This window comes from Anomaloglossus baeobatrachus, chromosome 9, assembly GCF_048569485.1.
Source record: "Anomaloglossus baeobatrachus isolate aAnoBae1 chromosome 9, aAnoBae1.hap1, whole genome shotgun sequence".
NCBI classification, from domain to species: domain Eukaryota; kingdom Metazoa; phylum Chordata; class Amphibia; order Anura; family Aromobatidae; genus Anomaloglossus; species Anomaloglossus baeobatrachus.
Genome location: NC_134361.1, coordinates 33,495,818 through 33,517,223, shown reverse-complemented (window position 1 = coordinate 33,517,223; position 21,406 = coordinate 33,495,818). Strand labels below are relative to the sequence as shown.

At 46.7% G+C, this 21,406-nt stretch overlaps 1 protein-coding gene across 1 annotated transcript in view; it reads right to left on the bottom strand.

The window, feature by feature from the left end:
• The window catches only part of LOC142251014 (calpain-9-like), an 88,241-nt gene that overhangs the window by 66,385 nt on the left and 450 nt on the right, over positions 1–21,406 (bottom strand). The gene's annotated exons all lie outside the window — the stretch shown is intronic.

The following is a 21,406-nucleotide window of genomic DNA, read 5'->3' as shown; positions in this document are numbered from 1 at the left end:
GCGGGTCGTGCGACGTCAGAGAGACGGCACACGGCAGGCGGCCAATAGAAGCGGAGGGGCGGAGATGAGCGGGACGTAAACATCCCGCCCACCCCCTTCCTTCCTCATTGCAGCCGGGACACAGGTAAGGTGATGTTCCTTGCTCCTGCGGCTTCACACACAGCGATGTGTGCTGCCTGCTGGAACGAGGAACAACAACGTACCTGTCGCTGCTGCAAAATTATGGAAATGTCGGACCTTACACCGATCATACGATAACGACGCTTTTGCGTTCGTTAATCGTATGTAAAAGGATTCACATACTGCGATGTCGACAGCGACGCCGGATGTGCGTCACTTTCGATTTGACCCCACCAACATCGCACTTGCGATGTCGCAACGTGCAAAGTACCCCTAAGAGTTGCCCCTCCAGTAGTGAGGAACCTAGGTTGAGCATTTCGCTCCAAGCCACAGGCCCCGTGAAAGAAGGAAAAAGGAAGAAGGTGATGGTGGTGATTTCTCGCCAGAACTGAAGTCCCAAGCAGACTGACTGAAGATTGTGTGAAGTTGCTCCTACTTCTACCCCAAGTGGAACCCGCCCCCAGGTGGTTGTCCTAGTGACCTGGAAGTCCCATGCTTGATATTGGCCAACCCCCCTGCCTACGCTAGTCCAGCTCCCCAGTGAGAAGGCTCCTAAGCTGTATGTAAAGTGTGAGTGTGGAACACCAGTGAAGGTGATGAACCCCCTCCCTATTCGCGGCAAATACCACACCTTAAATAAGGTGCAGTACTCTGTGGCGGCTGGAGCTGCAGGGGCGCCACAGATCCTCTTTTGGTTAGTTGGCCTGGCTCATCAAAATATAAGCCGTGAATGCCGTAGGTAGTAAGCAGTTGATGGGGTTCCCCTCCAGTGGCTACATAATACTGACCTCCAAATCAGTCAAATCTGCTCCTTTTGGGCACAGAATTTCTAGCCCCCATTGAGGCCTATGCTGGTGGGAGAGGGAAAAGTGAGATTGTAGAGGGGATCATTGAGGTTTATGATTGTACAAAAGGACACATCCATGGACAAAGTGTAGTAATGCTGCCTATTAGAGGACGATGTAGATGCACACCAGAAAGGTGTAAAAATGAAGAGTAGTGTGACTACAAAGCTGGCTTAGGGCACACTTGCGTATCGCTTCTTTTGTAAAGTTCGAGTTCGGGGCTGGAGATAACACGAACTTGCATCCGAACCCCGAGCTTGGACTTTACAGTTATGGGATGGGGCGGGGGGGTGGGGGGCTGTAAAATAAATAATATGGTTAATAATAAACATTGTCATTATACTGACCGGTCCAGCGGCGTGTCCTGCAGACCCGCTGCTTCTACTTACGGGTCCAATCATTAACTTCCGGTGGTATTCACTGCACTGCTCATCACTTGGCAGTCTTCAGCTTTTTTCGGCCGTGTTCGCGGTGACATCAGGGTTCACTAAAGTCCATGGCTGTCACTGTCAGCCTGCTTCTTGCTCTGTAGAGAAGCTTGTCTGTACACAGCGATGAAGCAGAGCTGACATTGCTCTCCCTGCTTCTTGCTCTGTAGAGACGCTTGTCTGTACAGAGTGATGAAGCAGAGCTGACATTGCTCTCCCTGCTTTTCTCTCTGTAGAGACTGTCTGCACAGAGCAATGAAGCAGAGCTGACATTGCTCTCCCTGTGGACTATGTTGGACTAAGGATCTTTTTGTAATAAAGATGGAGTCTCTAAAGCTTTATTTTTGTTTTATTTCTAATAAAAAAAGTCTATATGTTGTATTTATTTTTTTACTGTTTACTAGAAATTCATAGTGGCCATGTCTAATTTGGCATGACACCATGAATTTCGGACTTAGTACCAGCTGAGAATACAAAGCTGGTATTAACCCCTTTATTATCCAGTGTGCAACTGTCATCAGGGCCGCTGGACGAGCCGTGTAAAGCGCCTGTAAATGGTGCTAAGAAACAATGCGCCATTTCCAGAGGCAGCTGCCTGCTGCGGTTTTTAACAGAGAGTAATAGGATGAGGGTTTCCAAGCCGCGCCAAATGACAATCACATTAAGCTGTTAGATTAATGTTGCTTTTTATTCCAATTACAGGTCTACGCGTTTCGGAAGGCACCCCTTCCTTCTTCAGGACCAGATGGCAAGAAAACATCAAATCTGCTGTCCAGAAAGTCCTTACAGCACTATATACCCCACTGATGACGTCATGATCCACCCACTTTTAGAAAAAATCGGCGGGAATCAATACATTTAAAAATACAATGACGTAGTAACTTCAATTTATACAATTTCATGAATAAATCACTTAAAACCATTTCTTCCCTTTTTCTAAAAGTGGGTGGATCATGACGTCATCAGTGGGGTATATAGTGCTGTAAGGACTTTCTGGACAGCAGATTTGATGTTTTCTTGCCATCTGGTCCTGAAGAAGGAAGGGGTGCCTTCCGAAACGCGTAGACCTGTAATTGGAATAAAAAGCAACATTAATCTAACAGCTTAATGTGATCGTCATTTGGCGCGGCTTGGAAACCCTCATCCTATTACTCTCTGTTATCTGCCAAAACCGAGGGACCGCTGCTGTTACTCTGGATTATCTACACACATGCTGTTATAGGAGTTGTGACTGTCACAACCCCTATAGGTGAGTAGTATCTCCCTCCATTTCTCCCATTGTTATTTGGGTAAGACCCTATTGCGCTTCTTTCCTCCACAGTTTATTATCGTGCTGCGGTTTTTAGCATGGGGGCCCAGAACGCTTGGGCCTTACTACGTTGAGAATCCCAGCCCTCAGCTGCCTGGTTTTACCTGACTGGCGATCAAAATATAGCAGAAGCCCACGCATTTTTATAAATAATTTAAAAAAAATTATTGGCTTCCCTGTATTTTGATTGCCAGCCATGTAAAGCCAGGCAGATAGGGGTGGCAGCCCGTAGCTGTCAGCTTTATCTGCGCTGAGAACCCAAAATACAACGGAGCTCTACATCATTTTTTTAAATTATTTATATAGAGACCTAACAGCCAATCACAGACGCTGTCACGCAGAATGGGCGTCTGTGATTGGCTGTTGGAGTAACTTGGAATCTGCCCATACATTCTAGATCCCCTGTAGCTGGCCTCACCTTGTAGACCTATTGTTCCTTTGTCCAGTTCGCATCCATCTTGCAAAATAAATTATATCTTCAATGCAACACAACTTACATACTGAATATCTGCACAGCCCCTTATAAACTTGTGGTCCTTATGAGAACATGCAACAATAGTAAAATACATGGGCAGTCCACGGGCTGCCAATGGAGCAGCTATCTTCCCCGTCAGAGCACTATATAACAGCACAATCCCAGCAGCAATTGTTCAATTTTCTTGCAGCTCTACATGAACCTAATAAAGTCTTGTGAGTGAAATTTTACAAAGTCTGATCATAAATGTGAATATTGCCTGCAGAAATCGGCTGCATATGCTGTGGAGAGAGATGACATGGCCAGCAGGGGGCGCTGCGGGATAAGATGGCGACAACTGATGAGCGCAAATTCTTCAGTCCCAGTTTATACATTTCCTACTCCCCATCTCACCTACGTTGGGGCTTATTTAATCCAAATACAGACTTTGTATTGCTTTTCCTCCTCCTTTTCCAAGAGCCATAACTTTTTTTTTTTTTAAATTTCTTGCATGTATTTGGATCCCAAGGCCATTTTTGTGAATCCCGTACTTTTTTTTTCCTGTTTTAGTGCTTGGGTTTTTTTTTTTGTGTTTTGAGCTCAAGTTTTATTGGTATAATTTTGGAGTTAAATAAGACTTTTGAAGTCTTTTTATTGCTTTTTTTTTTTGAGGAACTGTTGTTGTTTGAATTGTTTTCCAACACAGCTTTTATATGGATTGAATAAATCAGGCAAGTTTCATTATTGCAAATATATATATATATATATATATATATATATATATATATATATATACAGGACAGACCAAAAGTTTGGACACACCTTCTCATTCAAAGAGTTTTCTTTATTCTCAGGACTCTGAAAATTGTAGATTCACATTGAAGGCATCAAAACTATGAATTAAAACATGTAGAATGACATATTTAAAAAGTGTGAAACAACTGAAACTATGTCTTATATTCTAGGTTCTTCAAAGTAGCCACCTTTTGCTTTGATTACTGCTTTGCACACTCTTGGCATTCTCTTGATGAGCTTCAAGGGGTAGTCACCAGAAATGGTTTTCCAACAGTCTTGAAGGAGTTCCCAGAGATGCTTAGCACTTGTTGGCCCTTTTGCCTTCACTTTTTCGGTCCAGCTCACCCCAAACCATCTCAATTGGGTTCAGGTCTGGTGACTGTGGAGGCCAGGTCATCTGACGTAGCACCCCATCACTCTCCTTCTTAGCCAAATAGCCCTTATACAGCCTGGAGGTGTGTTTGGGGTCATTGCCCTGCTGAAAAATAAATGATGGTCCAACTAAACACAAACCGGATGGAATAACACGCTGTTGCAAGATACTGTGGTAGGCATGCTGGTTCTGTATGCCTTCAATTTTGAATAAATCCCCAACAATGTCACCAGCAAAGCCCCCCCACACCATCACACCTCCTCCTCCATGCTTCACAGTGTCCATCCGTTCACCTTTTCTACAAAGACACGGTGGTTGGATGATCCAAAGATCTCAAATTTGGACTCATCAGACCAAAGCACAGATTTCCACTGGTCTAATGTCCATTCCTTGTGTTCTTTAGCCCAAACAAGTCTCTTCTGCTTGTTGCCTGTCCTTAGCAGTGGTTTCCTAGCAGCTATTTTACCATGAAGGCCTGCTGCACAAAGTCTCCTCTTACCAGTTGTTCTAGAGATGAGAAGGTGTGTCCAAACTTTTAGTCTGTACTATATATATATATGTATATATATATATATATATATATATATATATATATATATATATATATATATATAAATTAAAAGGGGGGCTGAGGACGAGATGGCTAGAATAACTAACCGGATGTGACACCGATGTCTTCCTCCCCACTTGGATTAATTGACAGGTCTATTCTTAAACTCACATAGGTGTAAATGAAAGATTCAGGACCCCATTTTAAAATCTAAACCATACCCCCATATCACTGTCGGACACAGACAGAAAAGGGCAGCTGTGCACGAACAATATCTGGACCCATTGCAGCCGAAGAACTCATCATAAAGCATAAATCCTCCTACTTTGGAGGTAGAAATAGGCCCCCTTACCTCGTGGGCCCCAGGATGCACCAATGATATGTCCACCCCTGCCACATATACCATTTATAACATTGGTATCTTCAGATGGCAGAGACGACTTTGGTCTCTTTTGGAACCAAAGCAATTGTTGCCTCGCCACCCCCTATAGCCATACCCCCCAAATGTCCCAGATCCATTGATACAGTCCTGAATGTGGCGAGTTGTCCCAGGAGGTTGGGGGTAGGTCTCGACTTCCAACTGTTGAAGTGTCCTTTGTTGAATACAATGATGGAGCAGTGATCAATCAAATCTGCATAATTGTGGGTGGCCAAGACCATACAGTGGTTTAACAAGAGAGTTTTTACTCAAAACAGGCCTCGCCCTCGCCATGGTCCTTAGTTGAATACAATGATAGAGTAGTGACCCGTCAAATCAAAAAGACCTACAAAGAACGTCAGAGGCAATAATTTGGTGCAGGCACATGTGAAGGAGTGGGAAAGGTTAGGGTAGTGGCTTAGGGGTGCTTCACACACAGCGAGCTCGCTGCCGAGATCGCTGCTGAGTCACGCTTTTTGTGACGCAGCAGTGACATCATTAGCGATCTCGCTGTGTGTGACACTGAGCAGCGATCTGGCCCCTGCTGCGAGATCGCTGCTCGTTACACACAGCCCTGGTTCGTTTTCTTCAAAGCCGCTCTCCTGCTGTGACACACAGATCGCTGTGTGTGACAGCAAGAGAGCGACAAATGAAGCGAGCAGGGAGCAGGAGCCGGCGTCTGACAGCTGAGGTAAGCTGTATCCAAGATAAACATCGGGTAACCAAGGTGGTTACCCGATATTTACCTTAGTTACCAGCCTCTGCAGCTCTCACGCTGCCTGTGCTGCCGGCTCCGGCTCTCTGCACATGTAGCTGCTGTACACATCGGGTTAATTAACCCGATGTGTACAGCAGCTAGGAGAGCAAGGAGCCAGCGCTCAGTGTGCGCGGCTCCCTGCTCTCTGCACATGTAGCTGCATTACACATCGGGTTAATTAACCCGATGTGTACTGTAGCTAGGAGAGCAAGGAGCCAGCGCTCAGTGTGCGCGGCTCCCTGCTCCCTGCTCACACTGGTAACTAATGTAAACATCGGGTAACCATACCCGATGTTTACCTTAGTTACCAGTCTCCGCAGCTTCCAGACGGCGGCTCCGTGCAAGCGCAGCGTCGCTTGCACGTCGCTGCTGGCTGGGGGCTGTTCACTGGTCGCTGGTGAGATTTGCCTGTTTGACAGCTCACCAGCGACCATGTAGCGATGCAGCAGCGATCCTGACCAGGTCAGATCGCTGGTCGGATCGCTGCTGCATCGCTAAGTGTGAAGGTACCCTTAGTATAAAAGTAAAAAATGCCCTTGTGCACACTGCAGTATGTGTCCCTCTTTCTTATCTTATTGGGAGATATTCTTACAGCTACACTCCCAGCCTAGAGAAAGCCTGGGCAATCAAAGGTAATGATATATATTCTGCATTGTCCCTGGTTTTCTAAGGCTATGTGCACACGCTGCGTTTTTTTGACGCTGCGTTTTTGTGCGTTTTTGGCCGCTAAAAACGCACAAAAACGCACCTGCGTCGAAAAAACGCGGCAAAAAACGCACGCGTTTTGCCGCGATTTGGTGCGTTTTTTTGCTGCGTTTTGCTGCGTTTTTGCTCACTGCGTCCTTATGCGTTTTTTTATCAGTGAACAAAAAAAAAAAAGGTCTGATGTCATTTCCTTCTTCAATGTGTTCTTCATTCTCCACTAGTGTATGCAGAAGAGCAGACAGCTGCAGAACTACAAGGCTCAGCATCCTCGATCCAATAGTGTATGCAGGACAGCAGACAGCAGCTGTCGAACTACAAGGCTCAGCATCCTCCATCCAATAGTGTATGCAGGAGAGCAGACAGCAGCTGTCGAACTACAAGGCTCAGCATCCTCCTTCCAGGACTGTATGCAGGATTTCTTTGACCCCCCAAAAAAAAAAAATGACATGGGCTTCGCCATATTTTTGTATGCTAGCCGGGTACAGCAGGCAGGTACGGGCTGCCCCCAACCCCCAGCTGCCTATTTGTACCCGGCTGGGAACCAAAAATATAGGGAAGCCCTTTTTTTTTAAATTATTTCATGAATTTCATGAAATAATTTTAAAAAAAAAATGACGTGAGCTTCGCCCCATTTTTGAGTCCAGCCGGGTACAACTAGGCAGCTGGGGATTGGAATCCACAGTGCAGGGTGCCCATGCTTTCTGGGCACCCCCGCTGTGAATTGCAGTCCCGCAGCCACCCCAGAAAATGGCGCTTTCATAGAAGCGCCATCTTCTGGCGCTGTATCCAACTCTTCCGGCTGCCCTGATGCCGGGTGGCTAGCCAGGTAATAATGGAGTTAGGGCTAGCTGTATATTATCAGCTAGCCCTAAGCCCGAAATTCATGGTGTCACGCCAATATTAGACATGGCCACCATGAATTTCTAGTAAAGATAAAAAAAAAACACAACACAGAAAAATATTTTTATTAGAAATAAAACACAACACAATTAGTGACTCCATCTTTATTGAAATAAACCCCCCTCCGCAGTAATCCTGGGTCAGGGTCCCGCGCCGTCCAATCCAGATCCAATATCATCTGATCGGTTTGCTGGAAGGCAAATCGATCAGATGATGTGTCAGGATCAAGTGCCTGAATCACATCACACATCAGCTGATTGTATAAAAGCCGATTATACAATCAGCTGATGCATCAGTAGAAAAAAAAAAAAAATAATACTCACTTATGTGCTGAATTACCGGCAGCTCCCGGAGCGATGGGGCGGGAGTCTGATCCTGTCCGATCGCTGCAGCAGCTGCCGGTAATCAGGGATGAAGTCTCCTGACGCATCCGCTGATACCGGCCGGGCGCCCGCGTCAGCCCGAGACTCGATCAGCTGATGCGTCAGGTGACTGCATCAGGTGATCCATCGCCAGGTCCTGCAAGCAAGGTCCTGCCCCGGGGAGACTGCACACAGCCGGAGCGGGAGCGGCGATACCGTGAGAGGAGATGGGAGCGGGCATGGCACCGCGAGGCTGCAGACAGGTGAGTATAACTTTTTTTTTTTTTATTCTACTGTTAACTTTTGTTTTCGCAGCCGCTTCCACCTCCTGCCTGTACATGGCGCCGCACGGCAGCTGACATGCACAGGACGGGAGATGGACGCGGCGGTGACGGTACCGGGAGGATTCATGCTTCTGTCTATACTGACAGAAGGAATCCTCTTCCTGTACACGTCACTTTACTACCCACCTCCTGCGCTTATAGCTGCGTTTTTGGTCTTAGAAACGCACCAAAACGCAGCTATTTGCGTTTCTCATTGCGTCTTTCAACATCCCATTGAACTCAATGGATGAAAAGCGCAGTGAAAAACGCGGGAATAATTGACATGCTGCGTTTTTGTGGTCACCACAAAAACGCAGCTGAAAAAAAACGCTGTGTGGGGACAGCAAAAATGAAAACTCATAGACTTTGCTGGGGAAGCAAAGTCATGCAGTTTTGAGGCCAAAAACGCACCCGAAAAACGCGCAAAAACGCCGAGAAAAACGCACCGTGTGCACATAGCCTTAAGCCGCCCATCTAATGCTGTGAGTACCTTACATAACACTATGTCCTCACTCATTGTACACACACATTCCCTGTATTATCTACTATGAGATATAACAATATGGGATTCAAGGCTGAAGGTGTTGACAAGTTTTCTATACAATACAATCTGAGAGATTAGAAATAGCAGGTAGTAGAGTAATATCTTGCAACTGGGTCAATAAACTTGGATTTTATGTAATAGAAGGTGACTGTGAATCATTGACAACCAGCTTCATTGTCTACACCTGTGAAAGTGCAGTCCACACACTCTCATATTATATATATGTACAAACACAGTATATCACAAAAGTGAGTACACCCATCATATTTTTACAAATATTTTTATTATATCTTTCCATGGGACAGCACTGACGATCTGACCCTGTGATACAATCTACAGTGTTAGTGTACAGTGGCATCACTTGAAGTGTGTGTGTGTGTGCCGCCCAGGGCTATGGGGTACTCGGTCCCGGGCAGTGTACTGCTGGGACGTGTCACTGGGTGGCCGTTGCCCAGTTCCGTCACCCTGGGGGTCGCTTTAAAAGGGGTTTATATACAAGGGAATGTTCAATAAAGTTTATGTCGTGACGCCACTTGCGGGTTGCGGTTATGGTGATGGAACCGCCGCTGCACAGTCTCTCCGCTGGGGCTGGTGTTGATGGCAGCTTGGATGTTGGGCCCTCCGCAAGTAGGGCTGGGGGCCCCAGTGGGGTTAGGTGATGCAGTTAGGCACGGAAATAAGGGGAGGCCACAACAGGTGATGCTGTGTAACTGGTTCTCTTTACTCACAGAACATGATAACTGGTACCCGGAGGAAGGCTGGTATTCACCGTGGGTTCCCTTAGTCCCAGTGCCGGTGTGGTGACCTGTTGGCTTTGTTCCCCTGCACCTTTCTCAAGTTGGTGGGTCCCCGTGGCTTGGAGCGTATTAGGGGTCCCCTCCTGTTTGTCTCTCAGTCTCTGGTCCGTACGGCGGTAGTGTGAACCCTGTAGGGTCGGTATTCTGTTTTGGTCCCTGGTTCTCCTGTTACTGCTGGTGCCCCCGGATTTCTAGGGTCAGTGAGCTCTTGGATGGTCCCCTCACTGTGCAGATGTTTATCAGGTCTGCTTGGAGCGTTTGCCTGACCTAGGGCTCTGTGCCCCGTCGGTGCTATGGTTCCGGGAGTACTCCACCGTACTCCACCGGCAACCACACGCCTGGGCCCTCAGGTTACCATTATACTCCGTGTCAGAGCAGTCACGTCTGTCCTCTTCTCTCCTTACTCCTGTCTCACTGACTGACTGTCTGTTTGTCCCCTCCCACCTGGTTGTTGTCTAGTGGACTGGATCGGCTTCACCCCTGGGTGACCATCCACTGGGTCCAATTCTAGACTGACACCAGTATGTGGGGGTGAGGGAAAACAGGGATTTTAATGTGTTTTGCTGTTACCAGCACTGGTCTTCCAGGTCCCTGGGGGTAGGCACTGCATCTTGGACGGATGCAGTACCTTGTAGTGCCCTGAAGGGTTCAGGGGTGCTACATGTGCCCCAATACAAAATCAATAACAGGGCTCTCAGCTATCCATGGATCAATAATAAAATTGATTTTCTCACCAATGCAGTAGGGTCTTGGTGCAAATACAACCTCCTCACCCACTGTAGGTACGCTCCTGCCTTGCACTAGTAGATCTGGTAGTATCCAATAATTACCACCTCTAGTGTATGTGGCATTAGCTGAACACACTGGTATCTGGGGTTTACCTGTATTCAGCCTACAAAAAAAAACAGATTTAAAGATAGTAAATGCAGTTATACAGGTTTCCTTGTCCAGGAAAAACTAGCTCTTCCGCATTTCTGTAAGGAGCCCTCAGATAAACTGACTTTTCCAAACGAACACTGAAGTGACGTAAACTTGGGCCAGGTAGGCAACACACAAAGGAGGCGAATCACTATGACTTAACAAGGTTTTGTATATATTGTAGGGCAACAAGGGAAGCAGTAAAAGATGGGTGAGAGAAATCAAGAAATAAACTTAGAGCAGTGGCGTAGGGGGGCAGGGGGTGCGGTCGCCCTGGGTTCCGCGCTCAGAGGAACCCAACCGGCGCCGTCAATACTCTTACTATATTGGCGTGCACAGCTCGCCGTTACACTTAAGCTGTTTGGTAACGTAGGGAGACACAATATTCCTGCACTACCGCTCTCACTTCTGTAGACCATGGGCTCTTCAAGCCTGCGGTGTCATGATTCACTTATGACTCTGCTCTCTGCATAGCCATTGTGTCCTAGCTGTTTCCTTATTGTCTGTATTCTCCGGGGTTCAGGCTCGGTGGGAGGGGTCTATTCAGTCGTGCCTCGTTCCGGGTGATCGCTCTGCCTTATCTTGGAGCTGTTTCACCCGGAACGCTGCCAGTAATAGTTCCTGCTCTGCAGAGTACTCTTCTGGATTTTGTGAGTTGCTCTGATCTAGTCCCGTTACCTTGCTTCCCATTCTCTGTCCTCCGTCCCTCCCGTATTGTCTGTACTCCCTTTCTCCCTGACTCTCGACCTGCTTTGTGACCCAGCCCTACTCTCTCCTCTGTACCTTTGTGTCTGCTCGGCCTCCGACCCCGGCTTGTTCTCTGACCACGGCTCTGCTCCCTTTCTGTACCTGACGCTCCTTCCTGGCTTGCCGACCACCAGCTTGCACGTGACCTTGGCTTCTGTTGCTCCTCTGCACTGACGTGACCTCCCGGCTTCTGACACTCGGCTTGATCGACTACTCTGCAGACCGTCCCTGCCTTGGTTCTAGTGACCCCTAGCGGGCAAGCACCTCACTACACCTAGGAACTCTACACCATTCCAGTGTACCTGTGCTCGCTATTGGTAAGCGTTACATGCGGTCTACAGAACAGCGGATGATACATTGACCTAGGATGCGGCACATGCACAGAACATCCTCGCTGTGGGACTCTGACATTACATTGTCTTGCCAGTGGACTCATCAGGATCTTGGATTAGATGAGTTTATGATGTTTTTTTATTTTATTTAAAAGTTGTGTTGGACTGTGGGGGCATAAATACAATGGGGGACACTAATACAGTGTGGGAAGCCCTGAAAAAGTGTGGGGGGGAGCCCTAATGCATTATATGGACTACAGGGCTAATATGGGTCAGCATTATACAGTATGAGAGCTAATGTGGGGGCCATTATACAGTGTGATCATCATTTCTATGATCAGAAAAAAGTGTCCCCTCCATAGGTGACTATACACATTAGATGTGTGCCACCCAAACTCACGAATTTCAGCAGAAATTGAGGACTATGTAACGTTTATAGGGGTATCACAATTCTATCCCAATGACAGATGTTTGACAAAATAAGGATTGGTCAAGTTGGATAAGAAGAGTCTGGAAGTGCCTTATGCCAATCCCCATTCCCAACACCTGCGTGCCTGGCTGAACCGCGAAACATACATGTGTATAAAGGAATTTAGGAGAATTTCTCTGATACCTATTCATTGGGCATGTCCAGCTCGAAGGGGTTGTCTAGTACTAAACTATTGATACCCAAAGTGTGGCACCCCCAATAATCAGCTCTTTTCTGCTTGGATTATTGCCATTTCTAACCAATGTACAGGGTGGAAACCAGCAGCCACGTACGTGTTTCGTGGCTGCCGCGGAGTATTGCACCTTATCTCCTATTACCTCATCTCATTATATTTTAACAATAGGCAAATGCTGTCCGGTGGTTATTTTTCACTATCTCCATTCTGAATACTGGGTGGACCGCCGCCCCGCCTGTCCTTGTGTAATGTATTTACTCTTGATAACAGCATACATTACAGCCTTTTGTGTGTCTCTCATTTGGTTTAGTCACCAGACACAACCACTATAGTTCATAGCCATAGTCATTGTGGGATCAAAGCTGTAGAAGGGGGTTGCTTAATGTAGAAAATGTGAAAAACTAATTGTGGGGGATCATAAAACAGGACCTCTATCGATTAACCATAGCAGAGGATGGCTACTGATCATATCTATAGCTAGGGGGGAGCAAAATATATGCAGACCCCTGATTAAAGTAGAACTATGCAGTACTCTATTTGTCCAGTGGCGGCGCTGCAGGAAAATTGAACCATTCGCTGAGGAACTCAATAGTTGGAAACTCTGAAATCAGCTATCATTATTTGGCCATTAAAACACAATTTTATAAAAGCAGACACCCCCTTTATTTCACACATTGATATTACAGTAGCGGAGCGTTGACTATGACTTGCCATTTTTACCGACGGAATGGATCTACGGGTCTCAATATCAACAACAGCCGGTCTAGCTGCAATCCGTGCATACCTCTCCCTACAAAAAGTATAAGCTCAGGGTGTTTTCATAAAATGGGAAAAATGACCTCATGCTAATGTAGGAGGTGGTCGAGCCTTGCAATGTAAAGTATATGCTTATGTAGAGTTCAATGTGTTATGCCTATTGCTAAATGTGTATGTTGATATGTTATGGTGGTAGCTGGGTGCAGGTTCCAAATACAGTAGAGCAGGACTGTTACCATAGGTGCCACCTAGTGGATGGGATGACATAGCAACAGGATGGAAGAGATAGGGTTAAAGGGGAAGTGGCAGATGTGGTAAAGAGTTGGTTGGGAGGTCTTGAGAGGAGCAGCCTAAAAAAGGGTTCAACTGTGAGAAGATGTGGCCTCAAGGCTAGGGCCAGTCAGACAACCCTGAGGCATCCTCGAGAGGTCCGGAGCCTACGCCTCAGCCCGGCGAGCTTAGAGACTCATCCAGCTAGTCAGGCGCTTGGGCCCACAATCAGATAAAGGTGAATGGAGTTAAGGATAAGGAGACATAGACCCTGGAGCTTGAGGATTAGATCCAAGATAGCGAAGGGGCACCGGTTGTGAGGTAGTACACTGCACTGAGAGGAAAGAAGCAAAAGAAAGGCCATGTCTGTCATAACTGAAAAACGTAGAACAGTAAAGCTGGATCTTAACAGTAGTAAGAGGCAAAGACTTCTGGGGACATACATGTATACAAAGAGAATAGAAGTCATTCATTTTGCCAGAGTATCTACATACCTCATAGCCAAAAAATAAGTAGTCATAAGCACTAGTGTGCAGATAAAAATATTCTTTAATGGACAGGCAATAGTAAAATGCAAGGTATGGATATATAGTCAGTATACAAAAGGTTACAGAGACATAGAGGGTGATTGATTCCCCAAGTGTGGCTGCATACAATATCACATCAAATTAGTTAGTTGTAGCTCACAGTCCCCTGAAGAAGTCACCACACGAAACACGTGTTGGGACTATCCCCGTGTGTGCCTGCACGCCCTCCTTTGGTACTTTGGTAAGCTCTATACTGGTCTCTGGTTGTGTGCATTGTGGTTTATGTACTAAGTGTAGCTGGTACGCTGATTTGTTCAGCTGTTGAATTTCCAAGTTGCACTGTGTTCTTTAGTAACCCCTTCCCAGCACTGACCATGCCAGTGAGCTACAACTAACTAATTTGATGTGATATTGTATGCAGCCACACTTGGGGAATCAATCACCCTCTATGTCTCTGTAACCTTTTGTATGCTGACTATATATCCATACCTTGCATTTTACTATTGCCTGTCCATTAAAGAATATTTTTATCTGCACACTAGTGCTTATGACTACTTATTTTTTGGCTATGAGGTATGTAGATACTCTGGCAAAATGAATGACTTCTATTCTCTTTGTATACATGTATGTCTGTCATAACGATGTGAAGAATAAAGTGAACTCTCTGGTTGGCTTCGTGAGCTCTGGTGTCGCATGTGTTACTGACAGTCTACGACGAGGACCACCAGTGGGGTGACAGAGACTGGCCTAAAAGAAAGCAGTAAGTGTCGTGCACCCCACCCACACCAGACTCTCCTTAGCGAAGGAGTGAGGCGCCCATGCGACTCGGGGCTGGCACCTTCCTACACTAACATCACGCTGATGCACCAAATGGAGAGCACACCTCTAGAAGAAAATTTTTGTGACCCAAGACAGAATCATTAAACTTCATTGTTATGAATGTGAACATCCCTTTGAAGTAGAAGCTATGAAGGGATTACTATGGAGTGGATCCAGCATATGACTATTTAATATGGCATAGGGCTCCCAAGGGACTTTTCATAAGTCTTATATCACCAGCGTGCTGCTTCCAGCTGGGAGTGAAGAGTTTTGAAGTCCATCACTCTTGATCTATTGATCTTTTGTTGGACTCCAAACATGGTCCTAGATGGATGTGCAAAGCTGTCCATTTTATGTCTTAGGTTAATGGGTTAATATATACTTTAATTGGTCCGAGAGTCAAACATGGCCCTCAATGCACAGTAATCAAATACATAACCTTTACACGGAGGTAAGTATTTGATACAAACACATAATTAGCTAGATAATGTCAGTCTAATGTGAAAACAAGGAAAGTCCCTATAAACTGGAGCAAGGAATGTATTGTCTATTGAGATAGACTTATGTGGTGTTCACACCTGATGCAGTTTTTATTAAAGCCCCAATAACCATTAGTTCACTCTGCCGATTGGCATTTGGCTATCTCTCCCAATTGGCATCTTGGCTATCTCTCCCGACTCCCCCATGTGTGCTCTATGAGAAAGTCACTCTCTGAGAGAACAAAAGGATCAGTCATTGAAATTTAACTTCTCTTTTTAGATATTAATTGTCAGGGAAGAGTCAGTAGGCCCCCATACTGACGATATTGGTGGGTTTGGCAAACTTTAACGAATGTGTATGGGAGCCTTTAAGCTTCTCATACACTTGAGAGAGCAGTCAGACACACAGTTCTCCAAAAGTGGGATCAACGATTGTACATGTTCAAGTCCAACATGCCCAATCCCAATATCTCTCAGATTCTATGAGTCAGGAGGTCTCTGTTCTTATTATATAGTTGACCAGTGTCTCTAAAGTGTCCAGAGCCCGGCTTAACTAAAAAGAGAAGTGGATTGAAAGAGCAACTTATAATAAAAAGCTTTATGGAACTGCCCAAAATCTTTGTTAAAAATTGCAAAAAGATGCAAAAGTGTACTCTGAGAGAGGCTAGTTTCACCGATACTACAGATATTACAGATATTAAAGAGTTTTTGACTGAGGGAGGCAGCTTCCTCTGTCATGCCAATGTGACATGACTGCAGGTGCTGAAGGGTTATCATGCCAGCCAGGGGCCAAACAATGGTTGCCAGATGTATCATCAGTATCTGCCTATTAGACCATTCCAAAAGCCATTGTCTAAAAGGTTGCCTGTCACTGTAATACTGACAGCCTATGTTTCTTTGGAATACCATGTACAGTATACCAAAGCTTTAAAGTGATCGCTGGTTCAAGTCCTCTAGTGAGAAATATAAAAAAATAAAAGTAAAATTCAATGAAGTTTCATTAAAGAATAAACAACTATTTTTTATTCTAAATTATTTCATTTTTTAAATGATTCACCATAAGAAATATATGTATATTTTGTACCACAACCATTATCACAACCCATAGATGAAGGGTGAATTATTACATATACTTCTTGGTGCATTGTGTTTGTGTTTTCAAACCGAATTGCTTTTTTTTTTTCCCACCACCCAAAAAAGGTATAATAGTCAAAAAATTATATACATTCTAAAATGGCACCAATAAAAACTGCAACTCATACAGTAAAAACAAACCCTCACATTGCTACATCGAAGGTAAAATCAAAAAGTATGTTCTCTCAGGATACAGCGACACAAAAATCTCTTTTTCTCCCCCATAAAATGTGTTTTCATTGAAAAATAATAAAAACAACCAAGAGAAACAAACAAAAAAAACTGTTGTTTTTTTTGTTTTGGATCTTCACCAAAAATGAAGAAAAGCTAATCAGCAAAATGTACGTGTCCTAAAGTGGTAGTTTTAAAAATCTAATGGTATTACGTTGGAAAAATAAAAAAATGCAAGGATGAATAAAAAAGGGACAAAAAATGACTTGTCATTAATTAAACAGTTATTGTCCGTAAAGTATTTTATTTTTCTACTAAGCTAACACCAAACCAGCCGGTGACTGCTGCTTCACGTCAACAGAGCAACTCTTCCTTTTCAGGGCTGCTCTGCTGATGGGCCGTGATTGCTGATGTCGCGGGCGGGGAGGAGGGTGTCAGCACACCGCGCTCACCCCTTCTGCTCGGGTCCGGCAGTTGCTCCTGGTGGCTCGAGCTGCGGGCCGGATCCCGGGGTGTCTCGAGCGACACTCCTCGCCCGTGAGTGAAAAGGGGGTGTTTGTTGGGATTATAGTTCGTGACGCCACCCACGGTTGTGGTGATGGCACCACCGCTGCTCAGTGTGGGGGTCCCGGGGGTGGTGATGGGAGCAGCCAGGTGTTGTATTGCCCCTCCGTGGGTAGGGGTTGGTGATCCCGGGGCCCGGTGAAGAGATGCAAGGTGTAGGGCCTGGAGGGCGCAGGGACGCGGGGGCAGCGCTGTGCCTTGCGGCACTATGGTACTCACTCAGCCTGACACGGACACAGTTTGTACGGTAAACCAACGGCTGGTAGGACGGTCCCACAGACGGCTGCACCTGCACTCCCGGTAGGTGACGGTGACTTCTCTCTTCCTTGCACCTGTGTGGTCTGGTGGTATCGGTGGATTCCCTCCGGTTACCCGCTCCCCGACTGCAATCTGGGCCGGAGGAGCCCTACACTTTGCCCGCAGGCGCTGGCCCTGGGGAAACTTGTGCCTTGGCGGTGGCGGTGTCTCCCCGTTAATGGTCGGGCTGTTGCCGTCAATCGGGACTTTGTTGCTGGGGGATCTGCGTCCCCTTCGCTGACGGATTCGGCAAATTGGGCGACTCCTAGCCTTGCCGGGGTCCGAGAGGCCCCTGCCCTGGTGCTGACTGTCCTTCGGAACACTGCTCCAGACCGCCGGGCACACAGCCAACGGGGTCCTTCCAGGAACTTCCGAACTGTCCCACTCCGGACAGTCACCGCCGTCGCTGACCTTGCTGTTCTAGCCCTACACACAGCTGGGCTCTCAGGCTTTGCACACTCTCTGCGCTGTCTCCACTTCTTGCTTTCCTCCTTTTTCACTTTCCTTTCCTTCGCTTTCACTTCTTGTTGTTTACTCTAGCCCTTCACTGGACTTCACTCTTGCCCTGCCCGGGGCTATCTCCTCTTCACTCCTTCATGGCCCTGACAGTTCTGCCTGATAACTTCCTGCCTCCAGAGTTGTGAGCTCCTTGGTGGGCGGAGCCAACCGCCTGGCCCACCCCCTGGTGTGCATCACAGACTCCTGGAGGGAGGCAACAAGGATTTCTGGTTAGCAGGTGTGCCTACCTGGAGTGTGGGGTGTGGTGGTGTTGTGACCTGTGTCCCCTGGCTTGCCCAGGGCGACACACTGACGTCATACCAATTGACAGCCGGTTCCCCGCAGTAAAGGCCACTTTACACACAGAGATAAATCTTTGGCAGATCTGTGGTTGCAGTGAAATTGTGGACAATCAGTGCCAGGTTTGTGGCTGTGTACAAATGGAACAATATGTCCATGATTTCACTGCAACCACAGATCTGCCAAAGATTTATCTCTGTGTGTAAAGTGGCCGTAACTCAGTAGGGAGCCGACTGTTAAGGTGGCTTTACACGCTACGATATCGTTAATGTTTTATCGTCGGGGTCACGTTGTTAGTGACGCACATCCGGCGTCATTAACGATATCGCAGCGTGTGACACTGACCAGCGACCTTAAGCGACCTCAAAAATGGTGAAAATCGTTCACCATGGAGAGGTCGTCCCAAACTCAAAAATCGGTAAGGGTTGTTTATCCATGTTGTTCATCGCTCATGCGGCAGCACACATCGCTATGTGTGACACCGCAGGAGCGAGGACCGTCTCCTTACCTGCCACCGACCGCAATGCGGAAGGAAGAAGGTGGGCGGGATGTTACATCCCGCTCGTCTCCGCCCCTCCGCTTTGATTGGCCGGCCGCTTAGTGACATCGCGGTGACGTTGCGGTGACGCCGAACGTCCCTCCCCCTTGAGGGAGGGATTGTTCGGCACTCACAGCGACGACGACGACCAGGTAAGTGCGTGTGACGCTGCCGTAGCGATAATGTTCGCAGCGGCAGCGATCACACGATAACACATGGGCGACGAGGGCGGGTACTTACACGCTCGATATCGCTAGAAATTGCTTGCAACATCGTAGCGTGTAAAGCCACCTTTAGTCAGCATGATGTCAGCAATGACACACCATCAACAGAGCAGATCAGAAGAGAAGCTGCTGCTCTGACGTTATGATGTCAGCAGAAATAGCAGAATCACCAGCAGGAGAGGTTCGACCGCTTTGACCCAACAGAGATCGGCACCGGGCTGAACAGTCAGGTAGATGCCACCTGCCTGATAGTTCTTAGATCCACAGTACAAAAATAAAATCCCTCCGGATATCCCCTATAAAGGTGTTAAAGTTGCCTGAACCCACCAATATCTGCATGCTTGGCCAACTCACTGGCAGAGACAGATAGAAAAGGATCCCTGTGCAAGAACAATATATGGGCCCTTTGCATCCCAAAAACTCTTAAAAATGCACAATGCCTCCTGCTTTGGAGGTAGAAATGGGTCTCCTAACCTCCTGGGACCTTGTGATATGTCCAACCCTGGGTCAACCATCTAATATGTATGGGGGTCTTTAGATTCTATCATGATCATACTTTGTTCTGAGTGTGTCATAATATGGACCCTAAAGAGCGTTGAATTTATCCCTCCATACAGTGCCCTCTGTCATTACATATGACCTTGGTTTGGTAATTTTTATTTGCAATGCTTATAATGTAAGGGTTAGATTACATTGGATATTTAAAAGGTTGGGTTGGACATACAAGTTGTGGATTCTGTATGATGGCATGACTATTTCAAAATATATAGCTATAAATAGCTATATCATAGTTAAATTATGGTCACAGGCGGGCTACACATCATGTATTAATAACATTAGTGGATATTGTTGGCCTGTTATGCCTATATAGAAAGTAATTTATGAGTAACATACATTTATAGCTGTATCATCTGCTCCAAAACCATCGAAAACAGCCAGGTTACAGCTTCACGTTGGGACTTTTTGGAGAATTGTCCTCTTGTCTGATAAAGCAGAAATGGAACTGTTACTAATACTGACCATTAATATGTAAGGAATTAAAAGAGGGAGGCTTGTAAGCCAAAGAACACCATCCCAACCGTTAAGCACGAGGTGGGGTGGCAGCATCATGTTGGAGAGTGCTTTGCTGCCGGAAGGACTGGTGCACTTCACAAAATAGATGGCATTATGAGGAAGGAAAATTATGTGAAGATTTTGAAGGAACATCTCAAGATTTGAATGCTAGGACGCAAATTGGTTTTCCAAATGGACAATGATCTCAAGCATTCTTCCAAAGTTGGGGCAAAATGGTTTAGGGGCAACAAAGTGAAGGTCATGGAGTACTCAACTCAAAGTTGTCACCTCAAGTTTATGGGCAGAACTCAAAAAGTGTGTGTGAGGTCTACAAACCTGACTCAGGTACACCAGTTCCATCAGGAGCTACCCTACAAGTCAATGTCCAATCTTTAACGAGATTTGACTAATGAGATTATCCAAGCCATATGTCCACATGTCTTGGCTAAAATTAAAGTTTGAGTCTTTTCGACAATCCATTTTTTGATGCTGGAAGTGTGTCGCCCAGGGATAGGGGTACTCAGATCCGGGCCAAGGGGTCACTTTTGTAGGTGTACGGTGGCGTGACCCGGTCTGTGAGCAAAAAGGGGATTATGTACAGGGAAATTGTCCGTGACTCCACCCGTGGGTTGCAGTGATGAGATGGTGGCACCGCCGCTGCGTCTGGGGACCGTGCCCGGGACTGGTGGTGTGGGGCAGCAAGGTGGAATCCCCTCCATGGGTAGGGGAGGTGTAGTCCGGGGGCCCAAATTGGGAGTTGTGGATTGGGGAGTGATGGGTGCAGTCCACGGCTTGGACCAGGTGGTGCAGGATTACTCACAGCATAAAGCAATAACTGACACATGTCCAGGAATTAACCAAGTTGCTGGTAACTGGTGCCCACGGATGCTGTGAGGACAGGTCCCACACCCGTGTGTGTAATTCAGGTGCTCTTCTCCTACGTGAGGTCTGTGTCTGCTTCGTACACAGGTCCGGACAGGGTTCCGACAGTCGGCACCGGGGGGACACTAACCTCTCCCGGTCCACTTCGGGTCCCCACAAGCGGCTGGCCTATTCCTGAGGCCCTTACTGCCACTCTCCTTAGCTCCCCACGGGAGCTGCTTCCAGACTTCTCTTCTCCTGTTTCTGACTGAAACTAAACTCTGCTCTCTCCAAGCTCCTCTCTCCCCCTCCCGTTTTCCTGAGGAGGGGTGAGGGGGGCCTGATTGGCTGGTGTGTATTGGTGTGGGAAACTCCCCAAGGGAGAGTGAGATCTGCACCAAAAAGATAGATGCAGACCTCTGTGACACCCTGGTTTTGCCAGGGCGGCACAGAAGCGTCAGGGAATAGGGGAAAAGATTTGAGTATTGGTGATCCAGAAAGTAGAATAGATCACAGGGCACATAAAATATGCCCTGGTCTTGGGTCTAAGGAGCATCCATTAAATCGCAAATA